Raw genomic sequence first — 13,578 nt, 5'->3', positions numbered from 1 at the left:
GAATATATGTTTGAACAAACCCCAGTGCGGTCGACAGCCCAAGAATCCCTCACACATGGACACGAACGCAGCAAGATAGACAATGGAGTTTGGGGTAAAGTGGTGGAGCTGCGCTCCGAAGAAATTCAAGAAGCCACGAAAGAAAACACTCGGTGGCAAGGAAAATCCACGATCAACATGGGTGGCCAAGAGCACACACTCACCCTCTTCTGGCTGGGGCTGCCACTCCTTCCCCGGAAGCCTCGCAGCTCCATGAGGAATCAAGCCCTCGTTGGCCATGTCGAGGAGGTCACCCTCGGTGATGGTCGACTGGATCCAGTCTCCTTGGACCCAGCCCTTCGGCAGGCGGGATCTGGACGAGGACCCTCCGCGGCTGGTGGATCTCCCCTTTGCCTTCTCCGACGCCGACGCCTTCTTCGCACGCTCCAGCGCCGCCGTCTTCTCCTTGGCCATGGGTGCTGGCGAGATGCGCGAAGAGAAGTGGTGCGGGGGCGAGAGCGAGCACGCTGGGCGGGGAAGAAGGAAGCAAAGAGAGAGAGAGAATGACTGAGGCGCAGTACAGAAATCCTCGCCGGGCGCATTTATAAGGTCCCTTCCGAGTGGATGACAGGTGGGCCCGGTCGATCTAATCATATCAGGAACAGTTATGCAGACGGGATACGTGGCGAAAAAGGCGGCGCGGAGATCGAGGCGTCTATGCCCCGTCCCATCCGAACGCCGTAGGCCGTCCCGCTTCGCGCGCGTCCCCAAATTTCGCATCCCGCGGAATCCGCGAACGGTAGATCAGTCTGTCACACACGGGGTTTCCGGCGATCCGTCGCTCGGATATCGTCGAAGCCCGAAAGATCACTCGACGCAAGAATAGAATGGATCGAGTCGACTCAAGATAAGTCGTTCATTGTCGACGAAGAGATTCTTTGGTCCAGGACAACGCACGACCAGGGCACAAAGGTTAATCGGAAACGACATCAACTCCTTCCTCACTCGAAGCCTCAATCCATTCGGGGGCTAATGATGGGGTTATGTACCTAGGGTAGGGTCATGGACCTGATCTAAGTACCTTATCCAAGGACACCCTTAGAAGAGGTCGCCTTCCAGTCGACCAACGAGGGACACACTCGACTGACTTGAAGGACTCGACCACGAAGACCCACTCGACCACCAGAAGGTCAAGAGGCACTCTGCACTGCAACGGCCTGTAATCAAGTAGACTTTATGATAGTAAAGGCACTTTATGTGGGGCGTTACCAGTAACGCCCCAGACTTAACTCACCTTAAACCCTCTCCTACGTGGGCTGGCTGGGGTCCTGGCGCACTCTATATAAGCCACCCCCCTCCACAGGCAGAGGGGTTCGGCACCTTGTAACTCATATACTCATAATCCACTCGACCGCCTCCGGGCTCCGAGACGTAGGGCTATTACTTCTTCCGAGAAGGGCCTGAACTCGTACATCCCTTGTGTTTACAACCTCTCCATAGCTAGGACCTTGCCTCTCCATACCTACCCCCCACTCTACTGTCAGGCTTAGAACCACGACAGTTGGGTTGGTGGCAGGCGAAGCAGGTGAGCGCCGAAGAGTTGCTGTTGGAGGCAGATGAAGGGCGGGGATGCGGGAGGGGAGGAGGAGGAGGCCCCGTCCCCCACCACCGGAGGGGAGGAAGATCCAGGGAAGGGGCCGGAGGGGCGCCGCGCCGGCCCCACGAAGGACCGAGGCAGCGGACGGGACCCCACGCCCCCACCAGCCGGATGAGGAGGAGGGGGGAAACGCCCCGGGGCAGGCGCGCCACGCCCCGCGCCAGGCACAGGCAAGGAGCCCGATTATGGAGGTGGTAAAGGGGTTCGTCGTAAAGGGTTATGTCGATGCAAGCTTAACACCTATCCGGATAGCTCTGAGTAGACATACCGGATACGTATAATGGAGCAACAATTTAGAATAGCTCCAAGTAGAACAGTTATTTGGAATAGCTCCAAATAGAGCGTGGTAGCTACATCTAGGAGATGACATAGAGATTTGTAAAGCACACACGGATCTGAAAGGTTCGGACCCGTTGACTAAAACCTCTCTCACAAGCAACATGATCAAACCCAGAACTCTTTGGGTGTTAGTCACATGGCGATGTGACCTGTGAGTGTTAATCACATGGCGATGTGAACTAGATTATTGACTCTAGTGCAAGTGGGAGACTGTTGGAAATATGCCCTAGAGGCAATAATAAATTGATTATTATTATATTTCCTTGTTCATGATAATCGTTTATTATCCATGCTAGAATTGTATTGATAGGAAACTCAGATACATGTGTGGATACATAGACAACACCATGTCCCTAGTAAGCCTCTAGTTGACTAGCTCGTTAATCAATAGATGGTTACGGTTTCCTGACCATGGACATTGGATGTCGTTGATAACGGGATCACATCATTAGGAGAATGATGTGATGGACAAGACCCAATCCTAAGCCTAGCACAAGATCATGTAGTTCGTATGCTAAAGCTTTTCTAATGTCAAGTATCATTTCCTTAGACCATGAGATTGTGCAACTCCCGGATACCTTAGGAGTGCTTTGGGTGTGCCAAACGTCACAACGTAACTGGGTGGCTATAAAGGTACACTACGGGTATCTCTGAAAGTGTCTGTTGGGTTGGCACGAATCGAGATTGGGATTTTGTCACTCCGTGTAAACGGAGAGGTATCTCTGGGCCCACTCGGTAGGACATCATCATAATGTGCACAATGTGACCAAGGGGTTGATCACGGGATGATGTGTTACGGAACGAGTAAAGAGACTTGCCAGTAACGAGATTGAACAAGGTATCGGTATACCGACGATCGAATCTCGGGCAAGTACCATACCGCTAGACAAAGGGAATTGTATACGGGATTGATTGAGTCCTTGACATCGTGGTTCATCCGATGAGATCATCGTGGAACATGTGGGAGCCAACATGGGTATCCAGATCCCGCTGTTGGTTATTGACCGGAGAACATCTCGGTCATGACTACATGTCTCCCGAACCCGTAGGGTCTACACACTTAAGGTTCGATGACGCTAGGGTTATAAAGGAAGTTTGTATGTGGTAACCGAATGTTGTTCGGAGTCCCGGATGAGATCCCGGACGTCACGAGGAGTTCCGGAATGGTCCGGAGGTAAAGATTTATATATAGGAAGTCCTGTTTCGGCCATCGGGACAAGTTTCGGGGTCATCGGTATTGTACCGGGACCACCGGAAGGGTCCCGGGGGCCCACCGGGTGGGGCCACCTGCCCCGGGGGGCCACATGGGCTGTAGGGGGTGCGCCTTGGCCTACATGGGCCAAGGGCACCAGCCCCTAGAGGCCCATGCGCCAAGATATAGGAAAAAGGGGAGAGTCCTAAAGGGGGAAGGCACCTCCGAGGTGCCTTGGGGAGGATGGACTCCTCCCCCCCCCCCTCTTAGCCGCACCCCTTCCTTGGAGGAGGGGGCAAGGCTGCGCCTCCCCCCTCTCCCCTGCCCCTATATATAGTGGAGGGGAGGGAGGGCATCCATACCTGAGCCCCTGGCGCCTCCCTCCCTCCCGTGACACCTCCTCCTCTCCCGTAGGTGCTTGGCGAAGCCCTGCAGGATTGCCACGCTCCTCCATCACCACCACGCCGTTGTGCTGCTGCTGGATGGAGTCTTCCTCAACCTCTCCCTCTCTCCTTGCTGGATCAAGGCGTGGGAGACATCGTCGAGCTGTACGTGTGTTGAACGCGGAGGTGCTGTCCGTTCGGCACTAGGATCATCGGTGATCTGAATCACGACGAGTACGACTCCATCAACCCCATTCACTTGAACGCTTCCGCTTAGCGATCTACAAGGGTATGTAGATGCACTCTCTTTCTACTCGTTGCTGGTCTCTCCATAGATAGATCTTGGTGATTCGTAGGAAAAATTTTGAATTTCTGCTACGTTCCCCAACAGTGGCATCATGAGCTAGGTCTATTGCGTAGATTCTTTGCACGAGTAGAACACAAAGTAGTTGTGGGCGTCGATATTGTTCAATATGCTTGCCGTTACTAGTCTTATCTTGATTCGGCGGCATCGTGGGATGAAGCGGCCCGGACCAACCTTACACGTACGCTTACGTGAGACCGGTTCCACCGACAAACATGCACTAGTTGCATAAGGTGGCTGGCGGGTGTCTGTCTCTCCCACTTTAGTCGGATCGGATTCGATGAAAAGGGTCCTTATGAAGGGTAAATAGCAATTGGCATATCACGTTGTGGTTCATGCGTAGGTAAGAAACGTTCTTGCTAGAAACCCATAGCAGCCACGTAAAACATGCAAACAACAATTAGAGGACGTCTAACTTGTTTTTGCAGGGTATGCTATGTGATGTGATATTGCCAAAGGACGTAAAAACTAGCCAGTCCCATAGGTATGAAACCCATTTGAGCGAGAATAGTACTAGGATGGGTGACCTCCTAGGAAGTCCTCGTGAAAGGGTTTCATATCTAAGGGTTGTGATAGGCTTGGCGAGCCAACGTAAAAACTAGCCAGTCTTTTGGGTATGAAACCCATTTGGGCGAGAGTAGTACTAGGATGGGTGACCTCCTGGGAAGTCCTCGTGAAAGGGTTTCATATCTAGCCTACCCCAACTTGTTTGGGATAAAAGGCTTCGTAAATGCAAATGAAATGCATGTGATGAATGATATATGTGATGTATGAGATTGATCATGTTCTTGTAATAGGAATCACGACTTGCATGTCGATGAGTATGACAACCGGCAGGAGCCATAGGAGTTGTCTTTATTTATTTGTGACCTGCGTGTCAACTTAAACGTCATGTAATTACTTTACTTTATTGCTAACCGTTAGCCATAGTAGTAGAAGTAATAGTTGGCGAGGCAACTTCATGAAGACACGATGATGGAGATCATGATGATGGAGATCATGGTGTCATGCCGGTGACGATGATGATCATGGAGCCCCGAAGATGGAGATCAAAAGGAGCAAAGTGATGATGGCCATATCATGTCACTATTTGATTGCATGTGATGTTTATACATCTTATTTGCTTAGAACGACGGTAGTAAATAAGATGATCCCTTACAACAATTTCAAGAAGTGTTCTCCCCTAACTGTGCACCGTTGCGACAGTTCGTGTTTCAAAGCACCACGTGATGATCGGGTGTTAGATTCTAACGTTCACATACAACGGGTGTAAGACAGATTTACACACGCGAAACACTTAGGGTTAACTTGACGAGCCTAGCATGTACAGACATGGCCTCGGAACACGGAGACCGAAAGGTCGAACATGAGTCGTATAGAAGATACGATCAACATGAAGATGTTCACCGATGATGACTAGTCCGTCTCACGTGATGATCGGACACGGCCTAGTTTGACTCGGATCATGTAATCACTTAGATGACTAGAGGGATGTCTATCTGAGTGGGAGTTCATAAGATGAACTTAATTATCCTGAACATAGTCAAAAGGTTTTTGCAAATTATGTCGTAGCTCACGCTATAGTTCTACTGTTTAGATATGTTCCTAGAGAAAATATAGTTGAAAGTTGATAGTAGCGATTATGCGGACAGTAGAAAGCTTATGTCCTTAATGCACCGCTCAGTGTGCTGAACCCCAAACGTCGTCTGTGGATGTTGCAAACATCGGACATACACGTTTTGATAACTACGTGATAGTTCAGTTAAACGGTTTAGAGTTGAGGCACCAAAGACGTTTTTGAAACATCGCGAAACATATGAGATGTTTTGAGGGCTGAAATTGGGATTTCAGGATCGTGCCCATGTCAAGAGGTATAAGACCTCCGATGACTTTCTTAACCTGCAAACTAAGGAGAAAAGCTCAATTGTTGAGCTTGTGCTCAGATTGTCTGAGTACAACAATCATTTGAATCGAGTGGGAGTTGATCTTCCAGATAAGACAGTGATGGTTCTCCAAAGTCATTGCCACCAAGCTGTTAGAGCTTCGTGATGAACTATAACATATCAGGGATAGATATGATGATCCTTGAGGTATTCGCGATGTTTGACACCGCGAAAGTAGAAATCAAGAAGGAGCATCAATTGTTGATGGTTGGTGAAACCACTAGTTTCAAGAAGGGCAAGGGCAAGAAGGGATACTTCATGAAACGGCAAATCAGCTGCTGCTCTAGTGGAGAAACCCAAGGTAAAACCCAAACCCGAGACTAAGTGCTTCTGTAATAAGGGGAACAACCACTAGAGCAGAATTACCCTAGATACTTGGTAGATAAGAAGGCTGGCAAGGTCGATAGAAGTATATTGGATATACATTGTGTTAATGTGTACTTTGCTAGTACTCCTAGTAGCACCAGGGTATTAGATACCGGTTCGGTTGCTAAGTGTTAGTAACTCGAAACAAAAGGCTACGGAATAAACGGAGACTAGCTAAAGGTGAGCTGACGATATGTGTTGGAAGTTTTTCCAAGCTTGATATGATCAAGCATCGCACGCTCCCTCTACCAAAGAGATTGGTGTTAAACCTAAATAATTGTTATTTGGTGTTTGCGTTGAGCATAGACATGATTGGATTACGTCTATCGCAATACGGTTATTCATTTAAGGAGAATAATGGTTACTCTGTTTATTTGAATAATACCTTTAATGGTCTTACACCTAAAATGAATGGTTTATTAAATCTCGATCGTAGTGATACACATGTTCATGCCAAGAGATAGTAATGATAGTACCACCTACTTGTGGCACTGCCACGTAAGTCATATCGGTATAAAACGCATGAAGAAGCTCCATATTGATGGATCTTTGGGCTCACTCGTTTTTGAAAAGTTTGAGACATGCGAACCATGTCTATTGGTGTATATGCATGAAGAAACTCCATGCAAATGGACCGTTTTGACTCACTTGATTTTGAATCACTTGGGACATGCAAATCATACCACACGGGCAAGATGACTGAAAAGCCTCGTTTTCAGTAAGATGGAACAAGATAGCAACTTGTTGGAAGTAACACATTTTGATGTGTGCAGTCCAATGAGTGCTGAGGCATGCAGTGAATATCGTTATGTTCTTACTTCACAGATGATTCAAGTAGATGTTGAGTATATTTACTTGATGAATCACGAGTCTGAATTATTGAAAGGTTCAAGTAATTTCAGTGTGAAGTTGAAAGATCGTCGTGACAAGAGGATAAAAGATCTATGATATGATCATAGAGATGAATATCTGAATCACGAGTTTGGCACAGAATTAAGACATTGTGAAAATTGTTTCACTACTGATACAGCCTGGAACACCATAGTGTGATGGTGTGTCCGAACGTCATAGTTGCACCCTATTGGATATGGTGCATACCATGATGTCTCTTATCGAGTTATCACTATCGTTCATGGGTTAGGCATTAGAGACAACCACATTCACTTTAAATAGGGCACCACGTAATTCCGATGAGATGACACCGTATGAATTATGGTTTAGAGAAACCTAAGTTGTCGTTTCTTAAAGGTTTGGGGCTGCGACGCTTATGTGAAAAAGTTTCAGGATTAAGCTCGAACCCAAAGCGGATAAAATACATCTTCATAGGAGACCCAAAACAGTTGGGTATACCTCCTAATTCAGATCCGAAAGCAATATGAATTGTTTCTAGAATCGGGTCCTTTCTCGAGGAAAGGTTTCTCTCGAAAGAGTTGAGTGGGAGGATGGTGGAGACTTGATGAGGTTATTGAACTGTCTCTTCAACTAGTGTGTGGCAGGGCACAGGAAGTTGTTCCTGTGGCACCTACACCAATTGAAGTAGAAGCTTATGATAATGATCATGAAGTTTCGGATCAAGTCACTGCCGTACCTCGTAGGGTGACAAGGATACGTACTACTTCAGAGTGGTACAGTAATCCTGTCTTGAAGGTCATGTTGCTAGACAACAATGAACCTACGAGCTATGGAGAAGCGACGGTGGGCCCAAATTCCAACAAATGGTTAGAAGCCATGAAATCCGAGATAGGATCCATGTATCAGAACAAAGCATGGACTTTGGTGGACTTGCCCGATGATCGGCAAGCCATTGAGATAAATGGATCTTTAAGAAGAAGACGAACGTGGACGGTAATATCACCATCCATGAAGCTCGACTTGTGGCGAAGAGTTTTTTTCACAAGTTCAAGGAGTTGACTACGATGAGACTTTCTCACTCGTAGTGATGCTAAGAGTCTGTTGGAATTATATTAGCAATTACTGCATTATTTATGAAATCTTGCAGATAGGATGTCAAAACATTGTTTCCTCAACGATTTTTGAGGAAAGGTTGTATGTGATACAACCGGAAGGTTTTGTCTATCCTGAAATATGCTAATAAGTATGCAAAGCTCCAGCAATCCTTCTGAGGACTGGAGTGAGCATCTCGGAGTTGGAATGTATGCTTTGATGATGATCAAAGATTTTGGGTGTATACAAAGTTTATGAGAAACTTGTATTTCCAAAGAAGTGAGTGGGAGCACTATAGAATTTCTGATGAGTATATGTTGTTGACATATTAATGATCAGAAATGACGTAGAATTTATAGAAAGCATATAGAGTTATTTGAAAGGTGTTTTTCAATAGAAAACCTGGATTAAGCTACTTGAACATTGAGCATCAAGATCTATAAGGATAGATCAAAATGCTTAATAATACTTTCAAATGAGCACATAACTTAACATGATCTTGAAGGTGTTCAAGATGGATCAGTCAAAGAAGAAGTTCTTGTCTGAGTTGTAAGGTACGAAGTTAAGACTTAAAGCTCGACCACGGCAGAATAGAGAGAAAGGACGAAGGTCGTCCCCTATGCTTAAGACATAGGCTCTACAGTATGCTATGCTGTGTACCGCACCTGAAGTGTGCCTTGCCATGAGTCAGTCAAGGGGTACAAGAGTGATCCAAGAATGGATTACGGGACAGCGGTCAAAGTTATCCTTAGTAACTAGTGGACTAAGGAATTTTCTCGATTATGGAGGTGGTAAAGGGGTTCGTCGTAAAGGGTTATGTTGATGCAAGCTTAACACCTATCCGGATAGCTCTGAGTAGACATACCGGATACGTATAATGGAGCAACAATTTAGAATAGCTCCAAGTAGAACAGTTATTTGGAATAGCTCCAAATAGAGCGTGGTAGCTACATCTAGGAGATGACATAGAGATTTGTAAAGCACACACGGATCTGAAAGGTTCGGACCCGTTGACTAAAACCTCTCTCACAAGCAACATGATCAAACCCAGAACTCTTTGGGTGTTAGTCACATGGCGATGTGACCTGTGAGTGTTAATCACATGGCGATGTGAACTAGATTATTGACTCTAGTGCAAGTGGGAGACTGTTGGAAATATGCCCTAGAGGCAATAATAAATTGATTATTATTATATTTCCTTGTTCATGATAATCGTTTATTATCCATGCTAGAATTGTATTGATAGGAAACTCAGATACATGTGTGGATACATAGACAACACCATGTCCCTAGTAAGCCTCTAGTTGACTAGCTCGTTAATCAATAGATGGTTACGGTTTCCTGACCATGGACATTGGATGTCGTTGATAACGGGATCACATCATTAGGAGAATGATGTGATGGACAAGACCCAATCCTAAGCCTAGCACAAGATCATGTAGTTCGTATGCTAAAGCTTTTCTAATGTCAAGTATCATTTCCTTAGACCATGAGATTGTGCAACTCCCGGATACCGTAGGAGTGCTTTGGGTGTGCCAAACGTCACAACGTGACTGGGTGGCTATAAAGGTACACTACGGGTATCTCTGAAAGTGTCTGTTGGGTTGGCACGAATTGAGATTGGGATTTTGTCACTCCGTGTAAACGGAGAGGTATCTCTGGGCCCACTCGGTAGGACATCATCATAATGTGCACAATGTGACCAAGGGGTTGATCACGGGATGATGTGTTATGGAACGAGTAAAGAGACTTGCCGGTAACGAGATTGAACAAGGTATCGGTATACCGACGATCGAATCTCGGGCAAGTACCATACCGCTAGACAAAGGGAATTGTATACGGGATCGATTGAGTCCTTGACATCGTGGTTCATCCGATGAGATCATCGTGGAACATGTGGGAGCCAACATGGGTATCCAGATCCCGCTGTTGGTTATTGACCGGAGAACATCTCAGTCATGTCTGCATGTCTCCCGAACCCGTAGGGTCTACACACTTAAGGTTCGATGACGCTAGGGTTATAAAGGAAGCTTGTATGTGGTTACCGAATGTTGTTCGGAGTCCCGGATGAGATCCCGGACGTCACGAGGAGTTCCGGAATGGTCCGGAGGTAAAGATTTATATATAGGAAGTCCTGTTTCGGCCATCGGGACAAGTTTCGGGGTCATCGGTATTGTACCGGGACCACCGGAAGGGTCCCGGGGGCCCACCGGGTGGGGCCACCTGCCCCGGGGGGCCACATGGGCTGTAGGGGGTGCGCCTTGGCCTACATGGGCCAAGGGCACCAGCCCCTAGAGGCCCATGCGCCAAGATATAGGAAAAAGGGGAGAGTCCTAAAGGGGGAAGGCACCTCCGAGGTGCCTTGGGGAGGATGGACTCCTCCCCCCCCCTCTTAGCCGCACCCCTTCCTTGGAGGAGGGGGCAAGGCTGCGCCTCCCCCCTCTCCCCTGCCCCTATATATAGTGGAGGGGAGGGAGGGCATCCATACCTGAGCCCCTGGCGCCTCCCTCCCTCCCGTGACACCTCCTCCTCTCCCGTAGGTGCTTGGCGAAGCCCTGCAGGATTGCCACGCTCCTCCATCACCACCACGCCGTTGTGCTGCTGCTGGATGGAGTCTTCCTCAACCTCTCCCTCTCTCCTTGCTGGATCAAGGCGTGGGAGACATCGTCGAGCTGTACGTGTGTTGAACGCGGAGGTGCTGTCCGTTCGGCACTAGGATCATCGGTGATCTGAATCACGACGAGTACGACTCCATCAACCCCGTTCACTTGAACGCTTCCGCTTAGCGATCTACAAGGGTATGTAGATGCACTCTCTTTCTACTCGTTGCTGGTCTCTCCATAGATAGATCTTGGTGATTCGTAGGAAAATTTTTGAATTTCTGCTACGTTCCCCAACACACAGCGGGTATCCTAACTGGGCCAGTAGAAATTAGAGGGGGGAAATCGACGATGGACAAGAGAGGGGGAAGAGAGGGCCCACCTGGTGGGGCAACCGCGAGAGGCCCAACAGGCCCACCAGAGGGCCCATCCAGCGGCCCACTAGCCAACGGAGCGGCCACCAGATCTAGGTCAAGCATCATCGGCGGCACCAACCGCCCCGGGAGCACCGCCGCCGCCGGTGCGGCAGATGGGGAAGCACCACCGGAGGAAGAGGATGATGGGGAGCCACCAAGCACCCCATCAAGGGCGGCGCCCAGAATCCCCGAACCAGAAGAGGCAGCCGAGCACTTACCGATCTTGCACCGACGACGAGAAACCTGGATCCAGCCAACATCGGGCTCCGCAGTCGCCAGAGGCCGTCCCCTCCCACCAGGAGCAAACTTGCGGGGACGGGGCGCAGGAGGAAGGGCCAACGGTCGCCCCGGATCCGCCGGCGAGCAGCGCGGGGTGGGAGGAGCAGACCACGGCTCATCCTCAACAGAGGCGAGAGCCCAAAAGCGAGATCCTAACGCGGACAGAGGAGAGGGAGGAGGGGAAGACCGCACCGACACGCGGGCAGGGGAAAGGGGGAGGGTCGCATCAGTGAGGGGAGGGGAAGACGCCCGGGCCACCACCGGCGACGGGGAGGGGGATGGTGGGGCGGGGGAGGACGGAAAGCTCCTCGGGCGAGAGGAGGAGAAGGGAGAAGGGAGAAGGGAGAGCCATCCCAGATCGAGGCAGTTCTTTCATTAGCACGTTTCATCAAAGCAGAGATTGTGCTCTGTATTTTGGGGGATATCATCAAGGATTGTTTCACTCCATGCACGTATGACGGCACCAGATACTGGAACGTGGCATTTCCTCTGGCCTAGTAAAAGGGACCTTCGGCCTTTCACTAACCTATAAAGGCAAGGAGCAGTAATCCATTTTCCCTCACGACAGGCTCCTTCTAAACCTGCTTTTTCGAAAAACGCAAACATGATATTTCCAAGTTTTTAAAAAAACGTCTTGTGAAACTTATATGTATTCGTGACAAAACTGTAAAATTTCGTTCAGAAATATTGTAATTTGCAAGCTACGAAAATAATCCAGGCCCAACAATAAAAAATTTGGCCCATTTTCATGTACATATTTGTCTTTTTTGTCTAGCCACATATGCAAATATATTATTATGAAACTTCTCTTGAACATGTTATACATATATTTATAAATCTTTTCAGGATTTTTGTGCTATGAAAATATGGTATTATAAAAGACGGGCTCCATGGGGCCGATCCTCCGTTGGTCATTCCCGGGGGTATCTAGGGTAAATATACAATTGTTGTTGGATAAATTGTAAAAAGATCACGGCATTAATACTTTTTTTAACTGACCACATTAATACTTTGATTGACTGGATTTGCTACCTCTAAGAAGATCGAGGTATTATAATTTCTAAACTGATCAAGTGGTACATCATGAGACTTGTAGCTGCACCAAAAATGGTTCTCACGTTTTTCAAACCTAATATAGCGCATAATTTTATAAGTGTGTAACTATCTAATTTCCGCCCCTAAAAAAACAGAAATCTTATCAGCCGAATGTCAGCCAGGGGATGGTCCCAGGGAACGGCCTATCTCAGTAGGATTCATTTGCACGTATATTGGCGCACGATCCGAGCCACGTAGGATTTTCAAACCAGCTCGCTATAAGAAAGACGCAAAGTGTTCATATATACGTGCATGCATTTATCTATATGAACACACACATACACATCTTACCCATATGAGCACCTTCAAAAGACTGAGTCAGCATATCATCTTAAGATTTTACAAAGTCACCTTAGACGTCTCGTAGTCGACGAAAATGAAAGAAGATGAATTTTGGAATAGAAAGAATTCCTTTTCTAGGTTTCTGCTTCAAGTAGTAAGCAAAGGATCCTACCTGCTAATGGTTGAAGACCTTGGCGGCTTCTAGTTCTTCTATCTAGTTTTTTAGCTTAGCGCGAACGAATAAGCTTAAACAAATGGTTTTTTTGGCAACGGTTTTTCCTAGTTGATTTGTCCTTATATATATTAGCCGTAGTGTAGTTTAATAAACTGCTCATAGCTCTTATCATTCATTTATCCATGCATAGACTGGAAATATATTAGCTCGCCCGAAATCCTGAAATAAATCCAGGATAAATGCAAGCATCAGGCCTTGAATCCTGGTGGGCTGGAGATACCACTGTCCTCTTAACCATCCAACCACAAATTGATTCGCAATGTCATTTTTGTTATTAAGAGATGGTTTTTTACGAATTTATAATGTGGTGCGTATCTTTTGGTTCATGGCGTTTTTTATCTAGAGGATCGCAATTTTAAAGTTTAAAGGATGTCAGTTTTGAAGTTTGCATGGCAGTTTTAAAACAAAATACATTAAACTGGGCTTTGGGCCAATCGGGTGGTTTGATCTGAGCTTGCACCCCTCGCGAACGACAAGGGGATCCTAAACGGCGCCCGTTTCTTC

The sequence above is a fragment of the Triticum dicoccoides genome, chromosome 2A, assembly GCF_002162155.2.
Source record: "Triticum dicoccoides isolate Atlit2015 ecotype Zavitan chromosome 2A, WEW_v2.0, whole genome shotgun sequence".
Classification (NCBI taxonomy): domain Eukaryota; kingdom Viridiplantae; phylum Streptophyta; class Magnoliopsida; order Poales; family Poaceae; genus Triticum; species Triticum dicoccoides.
This window is presented reverse-complemented; position numbering follows the sequence as displayed.